At 37.0% G+C, this 18,713-nt stretch overlaps 1 protein-coding gene across 2 annotated transcripts in view; it reads left to right on the forward strand.

Moving 5' to 3' along the window:
• Positions 1–18,713, forward strand: part of Meis1 (Meis homeobox 1) — a 135,558-nt gene that overhangs the window by 111,480 nt on the left and 5,365 nt on the right. The gene's annotated exons all lie outside the window — the stretch shown is intronic.

Consider the following 18,713-nt stretch of genomic DNA (forward strand, 5'->3'; position numbering starts at 1 on the left):
ATAAGTGTCAAAGATTAATATTACAGAATCTCTGATTACATGGCCTAATCCATTTTGGTGAATAAATTCGTTCTTGATGTCCATTGCACCTAAATTAACAGACCCTACCCTGTTAGAGAGCCTGGGTGCCTTTGGGAGAGATTTCAGATATATTAAACCCCATTACAGAAAATGTAATTTCTGTCAATATAATCCCATGTATTCTTCAATTTAGTATTTTAGAGATAACAAGCTACTTACAATATATTTGCCTTTGGAGGATTAATTTACAAAGTGCACTATCTGCAAGACACAGACAGACTCACACAAGCATTGCTTGTAAGGGTTATCAATTTCTACGACCTTACCGCAGTCTTGAGAGATCAATTTTTGCAGCCCTTTTAGTCAGTGGAGAGGGAGCCCACCCAAGGCACACTACGTCCATATGCTTCACTGGGGGTTGTGTCCTTGCTGAGGTTTTTTGGTTTGCCTATTTTCACCTGCTATTTCAAGACTGTTCAGCCTGCATTTTTGGACTTGTCTTTCAGAGGTTCTGGATGATATTAAATGGGAGACCATCAATTTTATGGACCCACTTCAACTCACCTCTTTTTCAATTCACACTGATGGTGAGGTGGTCTTCATACAATGGAGGCTCTACAAACATTACATTTCCCTGGGAAATGTTCTTGTTTAAGGGTAAAGGAGTGGCAGGGTGAGCTCTCTAATTAAAGAACACTGGAGAGCTGCCTTCCAGGTGATCTATCACTACATGCCATCTCTCTTCCTCCTCATGGTTGCTAGCAAACTCCATCCATAACATAGTTACCAGAGCATAGATTCCATTACAAGTTGCTTTCTCTGGGCAGACCATCTTAGAGGATATTTCCTGTGAACTCAGGGGCAAGAAGGCATTCGTGTGATTTCAGGTAATGTGTATGGACTGTCGTTTTCCTAGATTCAGTGCACAATCTCAGATGGGTGGAGGGCAACCCGTCTCTACCAGTCTGTGATCGTAACTGGACTTCCTGTTTCATAATTAAAAGAGAAAGGGGGAAAAAACTTTAAAAAAAAGATATAACACCTACTACAAAATATTTTTTCAAAGTATATGCATACTTTACTTATTTTTGCCATGCTGGGGACTGAACCCAGCACCTTTAATACAACAGGGAGGTGCTCAGCTACTGTGCTACCTCCCAGCCTTGTTTGCAAGCTTTAAACATACTCAATTTGGTGCAGATATAACTTAAAAAAAATTGCTTTTACTTAGTTATTTGGGATATAACGCAATTCTGTGCTTACCTGGCACTTTGTACACTGTGTTCTCCCTCCTTGTCCTTTCTGGAGTTGGAAGTGACCCTTGTTTCCACCTCACCGCCTTCACATTTGGCCATTGTTTTAACCCTTAATAACTTGGTCTGCTATAGAGAAATGTCCTTCAAATAACCAAAAGATGTCAGAGAGATTGCCTTTCTAAAGTGTGGTGAATAATGGCATCCCTACATTTCATTTTTTAATGTTTTGTTAATTTTCATCTAAATCTTCTTATTCTAAGGAGCTGGTAATAGATTTATTTTTCTTTAAACATAAAATAGGAAATGTGATGCAAAAATGGGGAAACCCAGATGGCACCATTTTGAAACCAAAGATCTCAGAAAATCTTAAACCGCCCTATCTGGAGACTGAAGATCAGAGAAACTGAGGAGTGGTTATCTTTTTTACTTTATTGCATTGCCAAAAATTCATATGGTTTTTACAGGCAGTAGTGCATGTCTGTAATCCCGGTGGCTTGGGAGGCTGAGGTAGGAGGATCACGAGTTCAAAGCCAGCCTCAGCAAAAGCGAGACACTATGCAACTCATTGAGACCCTGTCTCTAAATAAGGCTGAGGATATGGCTCAGTGGTTGAGTGCCCCTGAGTTCAATCCCTAGTACCCCGCTTTCCCTCCCCACCTGGACCTCCCCCCCAAAATCATACAAAGCTATTTTGAGAGCTTGTAAACATTTTATTCCTGTACAGAGCATCACTCCATAATGTTATTTTCCTCTAGAATTAATGTATTTTTAAAAAATCATCACTAGTGTTTCAGTGTTTTCCCTTCATTTCATATAGACACAACCTTTAAAACATTTGTGTCTTCCTTCTTGGATTCTCTAAAACTTGTTAACACACATGTACATTTTTGTATGAACTCTGAGTCACTGTTGATGAGATTTCATAAAATGCTGAAGGGCAGGTTGGGTGTAGATCAGTTGGAATTATTGGCAGCAACATAATGTATTGAAATACACAATATGTAAGTAAAAAATATAAACTCATGTCTATTTGTTAGCGTGTCATAGAACCTCTGGATGATGTGGTTTTTAAGTTAAGCTGTGACTGAAAATGAGACAAGAAGTTTGATGTGTTGTTCTTTACTCCATCACTGAACTTATTTTACCTTCTTTAACTGGCATAAGTGACATGTACTACCTGCTGCTGTAGAGGACTAAGGATAAAGTAGATGGGATTTGCCAAGTAAAGGGCAAAAGAGAATTTAAGTGTAAAATCACAAGACAGATTTGATTAATTAAAATAATATTTTTGGAGTAAAAGAGAATCGTGAGCCAGGCACAGTGGTGCATGCCTATAATCCTAGTTGCTCAGGAAGCTGAGGCAGGAGGATCACAAGTTCAAAGCCAGCCTCAAGAACTTAGCAGGGGCCCTAAGCAACTCAGGAGACGTTGTCTCCAAAAAAAAAAAAAAAAAAAGTTAAAAAGTTTAAAGGACTGGGGGTGCTGTTCAGTGATTAAACACCCCTGGGTTCGATACTTGATGCCAAAAAATATATAAATAAGATGAAAATAAGGAAATAATTGTGACAAATCATATTTGGTCCCATCAGAATAAAAACAGAAGGAATCTTAAAACAGTTGGCATGAGTACCAAGGGCATTTGGGTCCTAAGATGGAATGTGAAATTTATTAGATGAGACATTGTAGGACCAGTTATGCCATTACATTTTTTTTGAGAATTGATGCAATTATGCAAATAATTTGGGTAAAATTTTTTACCAAAATTATCTCATTTATCTGAGGTCCATGCATGCTTTTCCAAAAACATCAGCTTCCCTAACTAATTGCCTAAATATTTCAACCTTAAATATGTGGTAATCTGAGATTTAAAGCATAATCATTTTTTCAATGTAACATGCATCAGACATTTATGTATTTTCCTTTTTTATCTAAAAAATGGTAAATGGTAGTATTCAGGGCTTTTGTTTTTTTTATTGTTATAGTTGTGACAAACACTTCTGATATATAGCAGTGAACACAATATTCTGACATTTTTGTCATTTATGTAGAAACATCTTGAATTTGGGGATTAGATGCTTATTTAGGTCTTTAGATATTTTGGTAAACTTTAAAGAAAATATAAACACACACACAGATTCAATACTTCATTCTTTTTTACCTCCTGAATTGACCAACTTTATTTTTTTATTTTGAAAATATGAGTATAGCATGGTCCAATAAAACCTGCCTTATATCTTTTGAGTCCAGCGTTGCAAACCTGGGGATTTGCTGTGATGATAACTTAGGCTGTGTGGTTGTACTGGTACTTGCTGGATACCACAGACACATGGTACCTGCAGAGCTCTAGCTTAGGGTGCACTGAATAAATTTTATAGTTTCTTTGTTTACATCTGAACACTCTTCCAGTGAGGCCTGATATTAAATGATTATCCTTTTATGATCTGATATGGGTTGTAGGTGCAAAATATATAGTATAGGTGAAATACAGTATGTATGTCAAGAGAAAAATCACTCTCCACAACAGGGCATATAAAACTCCAGGTAGCATCCTAACATCTGATATGACACTGCAGAACTATTGCTCTCCACAGTTCTTAGATTTAGGGTACACACCAGATTTTCCTATTTACTTCATTTATTGCCTCTGAAACTACAAAGCATTCAGCCATCACTTCCCATTTATTACTACTGGAGGGAAAAGTATGTTATCCTTAGAGATTTATGCCTCTGGCAGGTAAAAATGTAAACTTATTTTTAAAAAATTGGATCTCCTTCATTATAATAAACAGATTCGATGGGTAAAGGTCAGGTTTCTTTCTGAGTTATGGTAATAATGTAGCAAATAGTTTTATAAGTAATCAAAGATTCTATAAATACAGGTACCTGTTTAGATGTAAATGTTAAAACATTCACAAATTATCCTTTCAACTTCTGTGATCTAAAAATCAATAGGGGTCAGAGGGTTTCATAGAATTGTTCTGCTTTTTCTTCCAGCATAATTTAATAATACATTTTACAGATGTTGTTTAAACATTAGGCACAGATTGTTTTGTCAATAAAGCTAAACAGAGGCATGACACAAAAGCAAGGAGAGCAGATGTAAAATAAAACAAAACAAAACAAAAAACAAACAAACAAACAAGACCACACCAGTACGAACACAAGAAGCAGAAGCCCTGGGTCACTTGTTTCTATTCAACTACAAAATGAAAGTGTGGGCTGTAGAGTGATTTCCTTGCCTTGAAATCACCTAGGGATGCAGCAACCTTGCCCATACACACACAAAAAAAGTAATTTTATTAAGCAGGTGATTTCACTTTTTCCCTTGAGAATTTCAGTGTAACCCACATTTGAAGTAGACTTCTTAATTGATCAATGGAGTAACAGGTGCGGTATTTTTAAAAGAAGGAGAAGCATAAATAGAAGAACTCCCCAGAACATTTCAGAATGTGTTGTTGTTCTTCCAGCCTCGGTTAATTGCTCTGCTTTTCACCTTGAGTGTCAATTCTAATAATATTACCTTTACAGGCGCTTACTCTGGGTTTAGATTATAGCAATCAGTAATACTCACTAGATAAAATACTGTCTAGTTGCTCATAAGAAAATATTGAAATCAGTCAAAAAATGTTTAGCTTGCATATTGCCTGAGACAGGGCTGGCGAGCCGCCAGACAGGCCGGGTATTATTAGGAAAGCTGAGCAAATAGCTTGCAGGGAAAAGAGCTGTGAATTTAGAAACCTTCAGGTATTGTCATGTCAGAGAGTTTTAGGAGTTCAACAGAGACATTGCTTTTGTCTGCAGATTTTCAAAATTTCCAGCAAACAATCCTCTTTGAAAATGACTCTGCAGACTATTCAATATACTTTATTGTCAGTTTTACACTGTAAGTTTACTTAGAGCTTTTCCCCACTGTGTAAAGTCAAGTCCTTAATACTGTTAAAGACGAAAACCCCCGAGGAAGGGATAGGTGTTGGCCCACGGTGCTGGATGGAAAACCCTGCCCCTTCCCCTTGGGGACCCTGAGTCTAGGTGAAAGATAAACAGGAAGTTCTGGGATAGGGGAAGGAGGATTTAGGAAAGTTCAAGTATAATTCATGTAACCAAGGCCTCTCCTCCAGCCAGCATTGGAGGGCAGTTACAAGCTTTTCAGGAGAACAAAAAAATAGCTCCATGCCTGAAGCTGAGAGCCAGTGCAGCCTGAGGAGGTGTTGCAGGACAGCTGAGTATTGGGCTCCCAGTGAGTTGGGAGACTGATTCACCATAGGCTTGGTGTTTCTGAATACCTGTGATTCCTTTCAAGGCAATTAAAGCAGTGGCTTGGAGACTGACTCTGAACGTGATACCTGGATCAGCAAGACTCTTGCATCCGAATTAAATTAGATTTGCTGTTTGCAGTGTCTTGGCACAAGTGTTTGGTCAAAGAAATGAAGAGAACTCCCTGAGTGTCATGCCACCTAATGGAGCAAGACTTGATCCCTTGTACCTGGAGAGAGCGTGTGAAGTGAAGGGCTGAGGGACATCACGGTCAAGGTGGAGCTTAACTCTGCCCCACCCTCAGGTGGCTAAGGAGCAATTCTGGAAGCCTCCTGACAGTGTGAAATTTACACAGGGGGACTGAGGGAGTAAGGGGAGGGAATAAGCAAGGAAACGGACACTGGAGTCAAAACATTTCCTCTGCTGTCCCCATTCCTCACCAGATAGATACGTGTCCTTGCTCAAGTCACTTTATCTCTGGGGACAGCAGTTTCCTCTGTCTTAAAGTGGACATGGAGGACAGTTGAGTGTAGACTCTCAGCTAATATTCTAGACTGTGTGACAATGGGCATCCAGCAGGATGTGAATATTCTAAAGCTGATCTCATTCCTGGTCTACCCTAGGAATGAAACACACACACATTCCACACACACACACACACACTTTGATAAAGATGCAAACAGGAAAATTAGTTAAAAAGTTGTTACTTTTCCTCATCTTAAATAAACAAATCACATACTGTAAAATAAAAACTAGATGAAATTAAACATTATCGCAAGACATGAAAAACATGTGTGCTGTCATTTTCGGATGCATAATAAAGATAAATCAGTTGTTTTTAGCAGTGTGCTGTGAGTCTGTGAAGGGCATGACAGATAATAGGCTTGAAATTTCTGAAGTTATTGTACAGCAAAATTTGTTTTTTCCTCAGGCATTCAATCTTTTTCTCTAGTAATTTTGTACATGACAAACTTTTTAGTGGGTGCATTAATAATCTATAAGTAATGGGTTGTCAGGTGTCAGTTAGATAAGATTAAAAGACTGTTTAAGCATTATCCATTTGCTTCTTTGCCTGCATTTTATAGGTCAGGAGAAATAACTTTTTGAATTGTGGTCGTGTGTGCATGTTTCTTTCTTTTCTTCTTTTTTTCCTCGTCTCTCTTTCATTTGGCTCCGCTCCAGGTACACGTGGAAGAACTGTATTACATTGCATAAATCCTGCATGTAGGAGCAGATTTGAAACTCACACTATGCTATGTGAATCAAGGGGACAAATGTCTCCACTGCCTCCCATAAATGTATCTTCGTTTTAAAATGTTACTCTTTGTCTTCTCAAAGGAACTTTGTAAGGGGAAACAGACCCAGCTGGGGGCGTCCAAGCTGTGGATGGTAGTGAGTTCCCTGCAAGTCAGGTTTAGGTCTATTCTTGTCAAATCTGTCTTAAGTGTGTTTACATATAGTTTGCCTTTCTGGTATTTTCTGCTTGCACAGACCTGATCTCCACCTATTTTGTGTCAACAGTTGCTGAGGCTGGTGTTGGGTGATTAACCGTAGAGCACGGAAGCTCTTGGTTGTGCCCAGAGAGACCGTCTAGAGCTCTCACTTACATCACCATCTTGCTGCAGGCTGCGCCTACAGAAAACAGCATATTTGAGTAGTTAAAGAGTCAGTCTGAAATATTTTTTTAAAAAAATGGGGCAAATGTTGCCTCCTTGTTGAATAAAACAGCTTTCTCCAAAATGGAGTGGAGCCAGAGACTCAGGGGAAGGAAGTATTTCTGAGGGTGAACGTTGTCTCAGATCTGGTCTGCGTTGCTCCAGTGCATGAATGACAGGTTCTCTGCAGATGCTCAGATTATCTTCTACTCCATTTTTAATTTTTAAGGGGAAAGAAAGTATTCAAAAGAGAGGGAGAGAGAGAGAAGCATAAAACAAATACCCAACATCATGAATACTTGTATCTTTGGCAAAGACAGGGTTCTCCTGTTCAATGCCTTCATAATCATTGATAATTTTCCTATTTTATTTTCATCCTTACAAAGCTTTTAGTTTGATCCATTAGTTTGAAAAATAGCTAACTCTCTCATGCTCTTGACACCTGAACACGAACAAGTAAACAAACAAACAAAAAATCTTAATCTTCTCTGACATCCTTGAGAGTTCTTTTCCTTTTTGCCCTCTTAACTAACCAAGTTTACAAGATTAGATCCTGTCCCTGAAGAAAGGAAAAAGTATTTCCTTTCTCAAACTTGTTAACTCTTTCAGGTTCATGGGGATTATTGGTCTTGGTTGTACTCTTGAGTAATTTAGCTCAAAAATGATTTTTTTTTTTTTTTTGTCATCAGTGAGATCTGGCCCAATACTGACAAAATGACTTTTCTTTTGTCCAAGAACAGAATACTGCCAGGGAGGAAAGTTAAATGCAGCATGTGATTAAGTAATAAGTTTTCAGTGTTTTTACTCTAAAATGTGGAATCAGATATAAAAAAGCAGATTTGAAGACTGGTCTAATGAGGGGTTTTGTTGGACTGTATCACTAGAACATCTGCTGTGGTTGACTTTATTTGATTCCTAGTTTGGGTCAGAGTTCATATGTACTTGGAAAGGGCAGGGGTTTGCAATATTGAAAAAAAAAAAAAAAACTAATGGAAAGAATTGTGCATGTCCAAAAGATGTAAGATCTCAGTCCTCATGGCTGGTCACCTGGCAGTATTATTTACAGAAAGGAAAGTACAATAGGTTATGGCAGGGATTCCCACCCTCAGGGCCAAGGAGAGGCTAGTGGGGAGCAGAGGACCAAAAGACACCTATCAGAATCATTCTGAGTGAAGGCAGTATATAAAAAGCACATTGGAAATTATATTCTAAGTCATGCTATTTTTTTTTGAAATCACAAGTAACAGAAGAGTTTGTGATTTTGAAGTATATCAAAGGGAGCATGGATTAAAATTTTCAGCCACTCTGTGCCACAGAACCATAGAGTACAAATCCTAGGTGGGAGTTTATGCAGCATTTGACAGATGAGTCTCAGCATGGGGACAGGACTGACTCTCAGTTCAGTGCTTCATCCTTTTTGCCTGTATATATTTATTTTTAACAGCTTTAATGAGATATCATTCACAAACCATACAACTCACTTTAAATGCACAATTCAGTGGCTGGTATTTTGTTCACAGAGTTATACAACAATTCTCATAGTCAATTTTAATTTTTTTTTTGCCACCTTAAAAAGAAATCCTGAGTCCTTCAGTTGTTACCTTTCCCCATATTTCCATCCCCATCCACACCAGCTTCTGGCAACCACTAATCTACTTTTTTCTCTCTGAATTTGCTTATTGTGGATATTTCACAAAAGTGTGGTCATATAATATGCAACCTATTGCATTGACTTCTTAATGTTTACAGGTTTTGTCCACATTACAGCATGTGTTATTGGCACTTTATTCCTCTGCATGGTTGAGCAATGTTCCGTTGTATGGATATAACACATTTTGTTTATCTATCTGTTCATCGGTTGGTGAGCATTTGGGTTGTTTCTGTCTTTTGCTGCTATAAGCATTTGTGTACAAATTTTTGGCCCATTACCCATTTTTTGAGAATCATAATGATTGTATCCCAACAAACTCCTGTCTTAGGCTTTACCATGTATGTGCAAAGCACTTTTTGTAAACATTAAGTCACTTGCTCACCACAATTCGGCCCCTGAGTACTGCTGTGATCCTGGGGTCAGCAAGTGGCAATCTTCCTACTCACCTCTCCTGCTTTTCTCACTGGACACTACTCGCACTGTCCCTGCCAAGGCTCAGTGTTTCAACTGAGATAATGAGTGATGCTTGTTCCAAGTAAAGGGAAGTCACACTGACATGCAGCAACTCAGCAGTGAAATGCAGTTTCCCCCAAAGTGACTTAGATGCCATAAGCACTTGGCAGAGATTTGACAAGTTCCAAGAGGAAGTTATTTGTGTTAGTGCTATTGTCCTCATTTGAGACATTCTGTCATATATCTTAGTCAGGAGGTGTAAAGGGTCCATAGATTGTGTATCAATGTGCATCACATAGAGCTTTGGTCTCAAAGTTTTACAAATTGGAAACTTTTTTACAGTGAACTTTCCAAAGAACAGACACAAACCTCCTGTTCAAGTCAAAGTCATCTTCATTATGCCATTCCATGGCTTAATTTTGTGACCAGGTAAAATTAGGTAACAGGCTAAATTTTGAGATATTTTCCTTGGCCTGTGTGGAGATTCCAGGCCCAGGAGGTTTATGTGGGTGAAGCCTTGGGGAGCTGAGAAATGAAAGGAAGTGATCCTTGAGAGAGGAAAGAGCTCAGAGGAATTCCAAGATGGTGCTAGGCTTCATAGTGCCTTACACAGGGGCTGGTCACCAATCTCACACAACAAGGGTTTCAAGTCCAATCATTCAGGGCAAACTTTCTTTAAAAAAAAAATAATGCATATGTAATCATTAAAATGATCATACATCCCAAGGGACATTCATGCTTTATGCCTGCTGCTCAGTATTATCATTAATAGTGTCCCTTCGCCTTCAAAAGTGTTTAGTTTAGATGATAAATTACCTGCTCATTCTACTTATAGTGGAGAGTGGCAGAAAACTAGGATTTGCTTTAAATAAATATATTTATTCAGTGAGGGATGTCTAGTGAGATGCAATTTTATTGACTTTTTGTGAGTATGAGAAAATTAGAATTTCAGTGAAAAGATGGTTCAGCTATTTAACAAGAGAGACACACATCTAATCTTTGTGGATATTATTTTAGCTGAGAAAGTTTTGCTCTATTATCCTATTGCTTATATATTGTGCTAATAATCATTTTAAACCTGTCTAGCTTAAGCAAACCACTATTTTTCTTATGTTAATAAAATTATATCAGCTCAAATTTGGCAGATTATCACAGATAAGTAGATATTTATTAAGTGCCATTTTGATGCTTGTACTCATTGTCAATAGATACCTGTTGGGTGTTTCTTATGCTCAGTGTGCCACTCATTCCATTAAATTTGGAGCCCAGGGCTTTAATAATCTAGGCGGTGGCAAGAAGTAACAAAAGAAATAGAGGCCTACTGAGGGAGCCATCTCTCCTTTGAATTTAGGTCAGATTAAATCTTTTAGTAAGCCCAATTTTTTAAAAAATCATAATATTTGTTTTCAAGAAAATTTGTGTAGCATATAACCAGTGATGAATTATTTTAAAGTTATTTTAATGTCTTTAAGTCCAAAATAAGGAATAGATTTTTGTTAGCATTTTGCATCATCTTTGTCAACTAATTGGTGATATTTTTTTTACTAACTACTTTGAAGAAAATTTTTAGATAGAATTGACTTCCTCAGCTGTGCTAGAAACTTGAGTTCTGAGATACCCTCATCACTTCTACAGAAGGGAAGCCTTCTCATACTGCTAACTGGTGGGCTTCCTGTGACATGAGCAAGTTCTAATACTACATTTCTAGAGTGGGGTGGAGAGGAGAGCTGAGCGCCTTCACCCGCCTGCCTGTCCTGTCTACTGGCCTCCCCCACCTCCAGACACACAGATGATGGATTGCAGTCTTGGAACTGTGGGATCCTGGAGGAGGTTAAGAAACTAGAAGAAGGTGCCAAAAACATGATTTCATAAGGTTTGACTTGAGATCGAGTCAACCTTCTTGAGTGTCTTAAAATCATGTTTTATGAAATTTTATTTCACAGAAAAAGGGAGTGTAGAAGACTTGGACCCTGAAGATGGCCAGTTATGGATTATTAAGTCTAATAAGTCAATGTAAATCTACAATGAAGATTTCCAAAATAGGATTTTGCAGTTAATTTTTTTTTGTTTTGTTTTTGTTTAAAAGAACAGATAGTTACAGATAGTTGGGAGATAGCTAGAACTCTTTCCCCAAGGATTGTTTATAAAACATGCCTTCAAGTTATTAGGAAATGTTGACTTAAAAAATATAGATAGATAGATAAGGTTTTATTTAAATGACTGTGATACTGTTGAAAGAAAGGCTATGTCCAGGAAAATCAGGGAAGAGAAAACGGGTAGAATTCTAGAATTCGATAATTACCTTCCCATATGAAATTTTGTATTTGAAGATTTTTCATGAGGCTTAATTCTAAAATTAAGAAGTATTTTAGATGCTGGGGCTGTGGCTCAGCGGCAGAGCTTTTGCCTAATATGTGTGAGGCACTGGGTTCAATTTTCAGCACTGCATATAAATAAATAAAATAAAGGTCCATTGACAACTAAACAATGTTTTTTTTTAAAGAAGTATTTTAGAGATTACCTAAATGTATTAGTTATTATATGTGCGTGTTTTTAAATTTTTATTTATTTATTTATTTGGTACAAGGGGTTGAACTCAGGGGCATTTAACCATTGAGCTACATCCCCAGCCTGCCCACCCCACCACCTTTTTTTGGTATTTTATTTAGAGACAGGGTTTCACTGAGTGACCTAGTGCCTAGCTAAGTTGCTGAGGGTGGCTTTGAACTTATGATCCTTCTGCCTGAGCCTCTGGAGCCGCTGGAATTACAGGCATGCCCCAATACACCCAGCTATGTCTTTTATTTTTAACTGAATAAAGAATAATGCATCCAGAAATTAACACCATTTAAATTATACTTAAAAATCTATAGTGATACTTTTTATTATTATTTAAATATATAAGTAGTTATTCCTAACTATACCTACATATCAATCAAAGACAACTATAATTAATTGTCTTTTATGGATAGCATATGTGTAGAAGGCATTTTCACTAATGTATCTGTCTAGTTAAAGAAAACCTTTTCTTAATAGTTTATCATTTTAGCTTCTTGGGCATAGAAGGATGTTTTAAAATCATATCTATCCATATTTAGATGGATAAGCCCACATCGACCATTGTCCTACTGACCCATTCACATACCTAGTCAGTACAAAGCTCAATAGGGGTGACAAAGAATCACATCATTGTCTAGAAACAAAACCATTTTGATTTTATGTGATTTACTGAGTTGGCTGTGGCATGCCAAAATAACTAAATATGGACTCCCTTTAATCATTAGTGAATAAGTAGGGTGGTACACAGGAGTAGAACTGAGTGAAGGTAGGAACACCAAGTGAGCAGGTCATTTTTTTTTTTTTTTTTTTTTTTTTTTACTTTTTCAGTATTACAGGAATTATACAAGGGAGTTAAAGAGCAAAAATGCATGTGAAAAATGTTGCCTGTGGAACTGTGGAACTCTACTTTGTATTTTGGCTCCTGGCAGGTACCTGCTATGGTCTCCTTGCCCCTTCTGTTTCCTAAGAAGAGAAAACTGATTTTTTAAAAATATCTTTTAGTTGTAGATGGACACAATACTTTTATTTTATTTTTATGTGGTGCTGAAGATTGAACCCAGTGTCCCACATGTGTGAAGCGAGCATTCTACCACTGAGCTACAGCCCCAACCCCAAGAAAACTGAATTTAGTAATCCAGTTTCAGGGAAAGGGACCAGGGCAGGAAGCAGAGGCTACACTGAAGGAAAAGGCCAATTTCAGAAAGCTGTTCTATCAGATCTTGCTCAGAAAGCAATTCAAGTATCCAAAGACTGACAAAGAAAGGAGATAATGGAATTGGCAGAATGGAAAAACAACTAAAAAGAAAGACTAATGATAAACATTTGTGAGTAAAGAAAAGAAAGAATAAAACAAAACTTCCTGTGTTTTCTTTCTTTCTTTTTTTGGTGCGGGGGAGGGGGGCTTGAACCCAGGGGTGCTTAACCACTGAGCCATAACCCCAGCCTTTTTTCATATACAGCTATGAAATATATATATATATATGTAATATATATATATTCTATATGAATATAAATAATATACATTAGAGACAGGGTTTTGCTGAGTTGCTTAGAGCTTTGTTCAATTGCTGAGGCTGGCTTTGAACTCATGATCTTCCAGCCTCAGCCTCCCAAGCTGCTGGGATACAGGCATATGACACCGTGCCCTGTACTTCCTGTGTTGTCTTTCTTTTTTATATTTTTCTTTTAATATTTTTTTCATTGTCAATGGACCTTTATTTTATTTATTTATATGCAGTACTGAGAATTGAACCCAGGGCCTCACATGTGCCACACAAGTGCTGTACCACTGAGCCACAACCCCAGCCCCTATGTTTTCTTAAAACATAAATCAGATTAACTTTCCGTACTCCTTGTCAAATTCCTATAAAAATGCAAAGAATAAAATTCAATTTTTAGTTGATCTCAAGTCTCAGATTTAGGGAGATTCCCCCCCCCCCTTGCCTTCAACCTTATTAGAACTTGAGACAAACAACTAAGTCAAAAAGAAACACATCTCTGTTTATTTGGACATGGAATAAAGCTATAAAGTCAACCCATTCCCTTCCTTTCTTTTCTAAACTTCTTATTTGGAGACAGAAGATAGTTTGGTGATGAGAAGAACTATTGATCTAATCCATGATTGTATAAAAGAAGAAATACAAGGACTCTTTCTAAATCAGTTGCCTTTCACTGGAGGGAGTCCAGTTCTTAAAAGTATGTCAAAAATGAAGATTGTGTTTTCAAGGCATAGTATGATTAAAAAAAAAAATACTGTCATGTCCAAATGTGATATGGAAAAACAAATGAGACATTTTCTAATTTTAAGGCAACTTTAACTAAAATATTTACTTTTTAAAAAGTTTATGGCAAATTTGAATTACATTCTATTAAACAAAAGTATACAACTATTTATTTTAATGAGAAGCAAAACTGTGACATTGTCATGTACCCCTGACATTCTACATCTGAGTTTTAAGGGCTGTTATACTATATATGAATATTGATTGTGAAATAGTAAGTTTTCTCTCACATCTTCAGACTAATAAACTCCTTAGAGAGCCCTTATCAATATGGAAAACTCTAAGATTGTATTTTCCACATATATATCTTATTTCAAACTATTCTTTGGCTCTTAGAAAAGGATATTTTTATTGTGTATCCAAACTCGAATTTTGTCCCTCTCTCACTTCTCTTCACGAACAGCATTTCTTCTATTTTCAAGCTTGAATATGGTAAATGCTGCATTTATTTGTACACACACACACACACACACACACACACACGTAAGAAAACTAATTTACTGGTGCCTCTAAAAATGATAGTGTTTTAAGAAGGAAATACATTCATCTAAGCTCACATCAAATGTGAAGTCTTTTTTTGGTTCAGTGTTTAGAATACTCTTGACAATTTAGACTCTTTCACAATGAAAAGTAAAGCACTCTGTCACAAAAGCAGGGAGGATGAGACTCAAGGTCAAAGGGCATTTTAGAAACAAACAGCTGGACCAGTTTATTTAAACAGATAGAGGGACGGGGGAACTGACCTCAGTTTGACTTATAGTGGGAGGAGCAAGAATGCCATTTTATTACTTTGCCCAGAAGGAAAATGTTTTTGTATTTGAATTCACCCCCAAAGCCATTTAAACACATAGCTCTGCTATATGCAGCTTGATTCCAACGAGAGGGTCCATGTGAGATAGACTGAGACAAAAGGAATATCTCCTAAGGAGAATCAAATGTTGACATGGAGTTAAGATCAAAAAGTGATGTTGTTTTAAAAAATAAATTATTTGCTGCCCACATGGTTATTTTCATAGAAAGACATCCATCATGACCTCATATAAACAATATAAGTTGTTTATTAACGTATGGAAATTAAAATTCAGTAATGTTCTGAGAGCTTCCTGAATTGTATAGGTACTGGTAATATTTTATTATGTTGATTTTTTAAATGAAAGTTTTCTATATTTTTAAATTTGCATATGACAGCCAATGCATTACAATTCATATTACACAGATAGAGCACAATTATTTATATCTCTGGCTGTATACAAAGTATATTCAAACCAATAAGTGTCTTCATACATGTATTTGGATAATGATGTCCATCTCATTCCACCATCATTTCTAACCCCATGCCCTCTCCCTTCCCCTCCCATCCCTCTTCCCTATCTAGAGTTCGTCTATTCCTCCCTTGTTCCTCCTCCCTACCCCACTATGAATCAGCCTCTTTATATCAGAAAGAACATTTGACATTTGGTTTTTTGAGATTGGCTAACTTCACGCAGCATTATCTTCTCCAATTCCATCCATTAACCTGCAAATGCCATGATTTTATTCTCTTTTATTGCTGAGTAGTATTCCATTGTGTATATATGCCACATTTTTTAATCCATTCATCTACTGAAGGGCATCTAGGTTGGTTCCACAGTTTAGCTATTGTGAATTGTGCTGCTATAAACACTGATGTGGCTGTGTTCCTGTAGTATGCTGTTTTTAAGTCCTATAAGAAGTTCTAGGTAGACTTCCTAAAGTTTTCTGTTTTTTAATGAGAGGATTCCCACATTGACACCCATATAAACTATGAGTAGCTTGTATCAGTTATTGACACTAAACAAAGAAGCAGACAGCACCAAGTACCTGTGGGCTCTTAGCTATGGGAGGTATTTGCTCTCCACATAGAGTCCAGGGTAGGCCTGGAATAAGTACGGTTAGTGTTGTCCCCTGAAAACCTTCAGAGGGAAGCAGACAAACCTCAGCAAACTGAGCATAGAGTGGCCCAGGTGGTAAGTGGATTCAAAATACTAGAAGGACTCACATTCCAGGAGGAACTTTCTAAGAACCGTGGATGTGTAATCTAGGGAAACGAGGAGGAAAGGCCTATGGGTCATGCGGGCTGTGTTTAAATATTTGAAAGGCTATCCTAAGGAAGTAAGATTAGAATTGTTTAAATTACCCCAAGGAGTTGTACTGCAAAAGGATTTTAGATCAAGTGAGACAGGACCTTCTAATGACCTGCCTTGCCCAGAGATGGACTGGACTCTCAGGTAAGATAGTGAATGTTCTTTAGAAACAGAATCAAGCCGGGTATGGTAGCACATGCGTGTGATCCCAGTGGCTAGGGACGCTGAGGCAGGAGGATCACAAATTCAAACCCTACCTGGAAAAGTGAGTGAGGCCCTAAGCAATTTAGCAAGACCCTGCCTCAAAAACAAAAGAAACAAAAAGACAGGAGATGTGACTCGTGGTGAACTGCCCCTGGATTCAATCCACAGTATCACATTTAAAAAAAAAAAAAAAAAAAGGAAAGAAAGAAAAGAAACAGTCCAACAGTCTAGAATCTACTTGGCAAGGATATCATAGCAGAGAATCATAGTGACCAAACTTGATAACTATCAAAGCTTTTCCAAACCTGACTTGTAATTTTTATATGATTCATGGCTTGAGTAGTCATGGGCTCAGCTCAAACTGAGTTGGTCATTATGAGTTGGTCGGTGGGAATCTAAAAGCATGAGTGTGAGTAAGGCAAATTTTAGAATTTCGATAAATTGAGTCCCTTCATCATTTTTTGAGTAGCCTTATCTTGGTCTTTATACACAAGCAGGGAAGCCACTGAAGTTCCAACCTACAAGACTTTCAGAGTCATGCTTATTCCTGGACTCAACATTAAGGTTGCTCAAAGCCAACTAATTTCTAGATATTTAATCTGGATTATACTTAATCCAGACATAATCTGGATTGTATTTAATCTGTATTTAATCTGGAATAGTCTAGATGGGTGACACAGCAGTGGCCATGTTCAGGTCATAGCATTAGGAGGGCTTTCACTACCACCTGACAGCTGTGTGTCATTCAACAAATTATTAACTTCTCTTGGGTAACACGTGACCTCAAATTAGTCATTTAATTTTTCTGAGCCATGGCTCCTCATTTGTTAAAAGTATGTCTTCCAATTTTTAGGAAAGTAATATAAATCCTATACATCAAATATAATGTTTTAAAAGGGACTTGAAAAAAGATAGTTCAAAGAATGAATTCCTGCAGATTATGAACACAGTACCATAAATAAAGAGCAGCTTTTTGCTCTCTTACCTATGTTAGTTACTATGAAAATTACTTTTGGTATATGCAGAATATTAATATTAAATAATTTTCTAATTGGTCATGCAGTGAAGGCAGCTAATGAAAAAGCAGATTTTTTTTTTCATTTTAATTGGTTATTTCACATGGTGTTTGTGCTACACCTGTGCTTATAATGAGAATGGAGAATTAATCTAACCTTCTGCTCACATGATTCCAATTTTCATGGTTTATACAAGATAATGATAACCTGATTTGCAACACAATTTGTTGTAGATCTGTGTTTTAAATATTTTTATTAGCAGTTCAGGGACTTCATATACAAGAACTGATATAATATATATTGCCAGTAAGAGTTAGCACCAACAGTGTACATTTTAGTTAGATTCCAGTTTCATTATTTATTTTAATTACTTCTCAGATAATGAAAGAACATAAGAAGATACAGGATATTGAGAATCTTAAAATGTTATGAAGTATACGTTTCTGTTTTAAAAACCTGACCCTGTCTAAATAAAAGCCCTGGTTTTTAGGAACTACTTTCCTTCGCTGAAGTGGGCAGGCATACAAACTAGAATTCACACTGGACGGTAGAAACTTTAATTATTAATAGTGCATTATTAAACTTTTCATTGTATTTTTTTATGTCCTGTTCAGATTTGATATATTCAAATCTGAGTTGGGAACTAAAAGCAATTTAGTATTTCAGAATCTAATATGTCCTCTTCATTTTTTGTATTTGATATGTAATTCTTATTATGCAGTACAAATGGATCTTAAGAGTTAGAATCTTTTGTGTGTGACTTTGGAGAGCTTATGTCAGCCACTTTTTAATATTTCAATGACTAGCCATTTTTGGAGAGGTTATGAAAACAATAGTGCCCCCCCAAAAAATCAATTATTAAGACGTTAAGGTAATTTAACCATCTTAATAAATGTTTATAAGTTTTCAGTAGGAGTTGGAGAAAGCAAATTATAAATTCAACAACTGTATAGCTGTGACCTTGCCTTGACCTCAGACTTTGCATAAAGAGAAAAAGCCACCCCAAGAAATCTCTACAAGGAATGCATTTCTCTGAAGTCCCCAGCAGTGTGAGTTAGTGGTGATAAACTCCAGACATTCTCTCATTTGATGGTGTGCTGCCATCTCAGTTCATTATCTTAATAGTGGGCATTAAAATAGAATTGGGTTTGCCAAAGGTAGGGGAGGTTTGGATAAAAATGGCAAAAAAAGAACTCAGAGAGCACAAGATTGAAGTGTCGCTAATTCAGAGAGGTAACAGATGCCCTCATGAGCATCTCA

The sequence above is a fragment of the Callospermophilus lateralis genome, chromosome 14 (genome assembly GCF_048772815.1).
Source record: "Callospermophilus lateralis isolate mCalLat2 chromosome 14, mCalLat2.hap1, whole genome shotgun sequence".
Classification (NCBI taxonomy): domain Eukaryota; kingdom Metazoa; phylum Chordata; class Mammalia; order Rodentia; family Sciuridae; genus Callospermophilus; species Callospermophilus lateralis.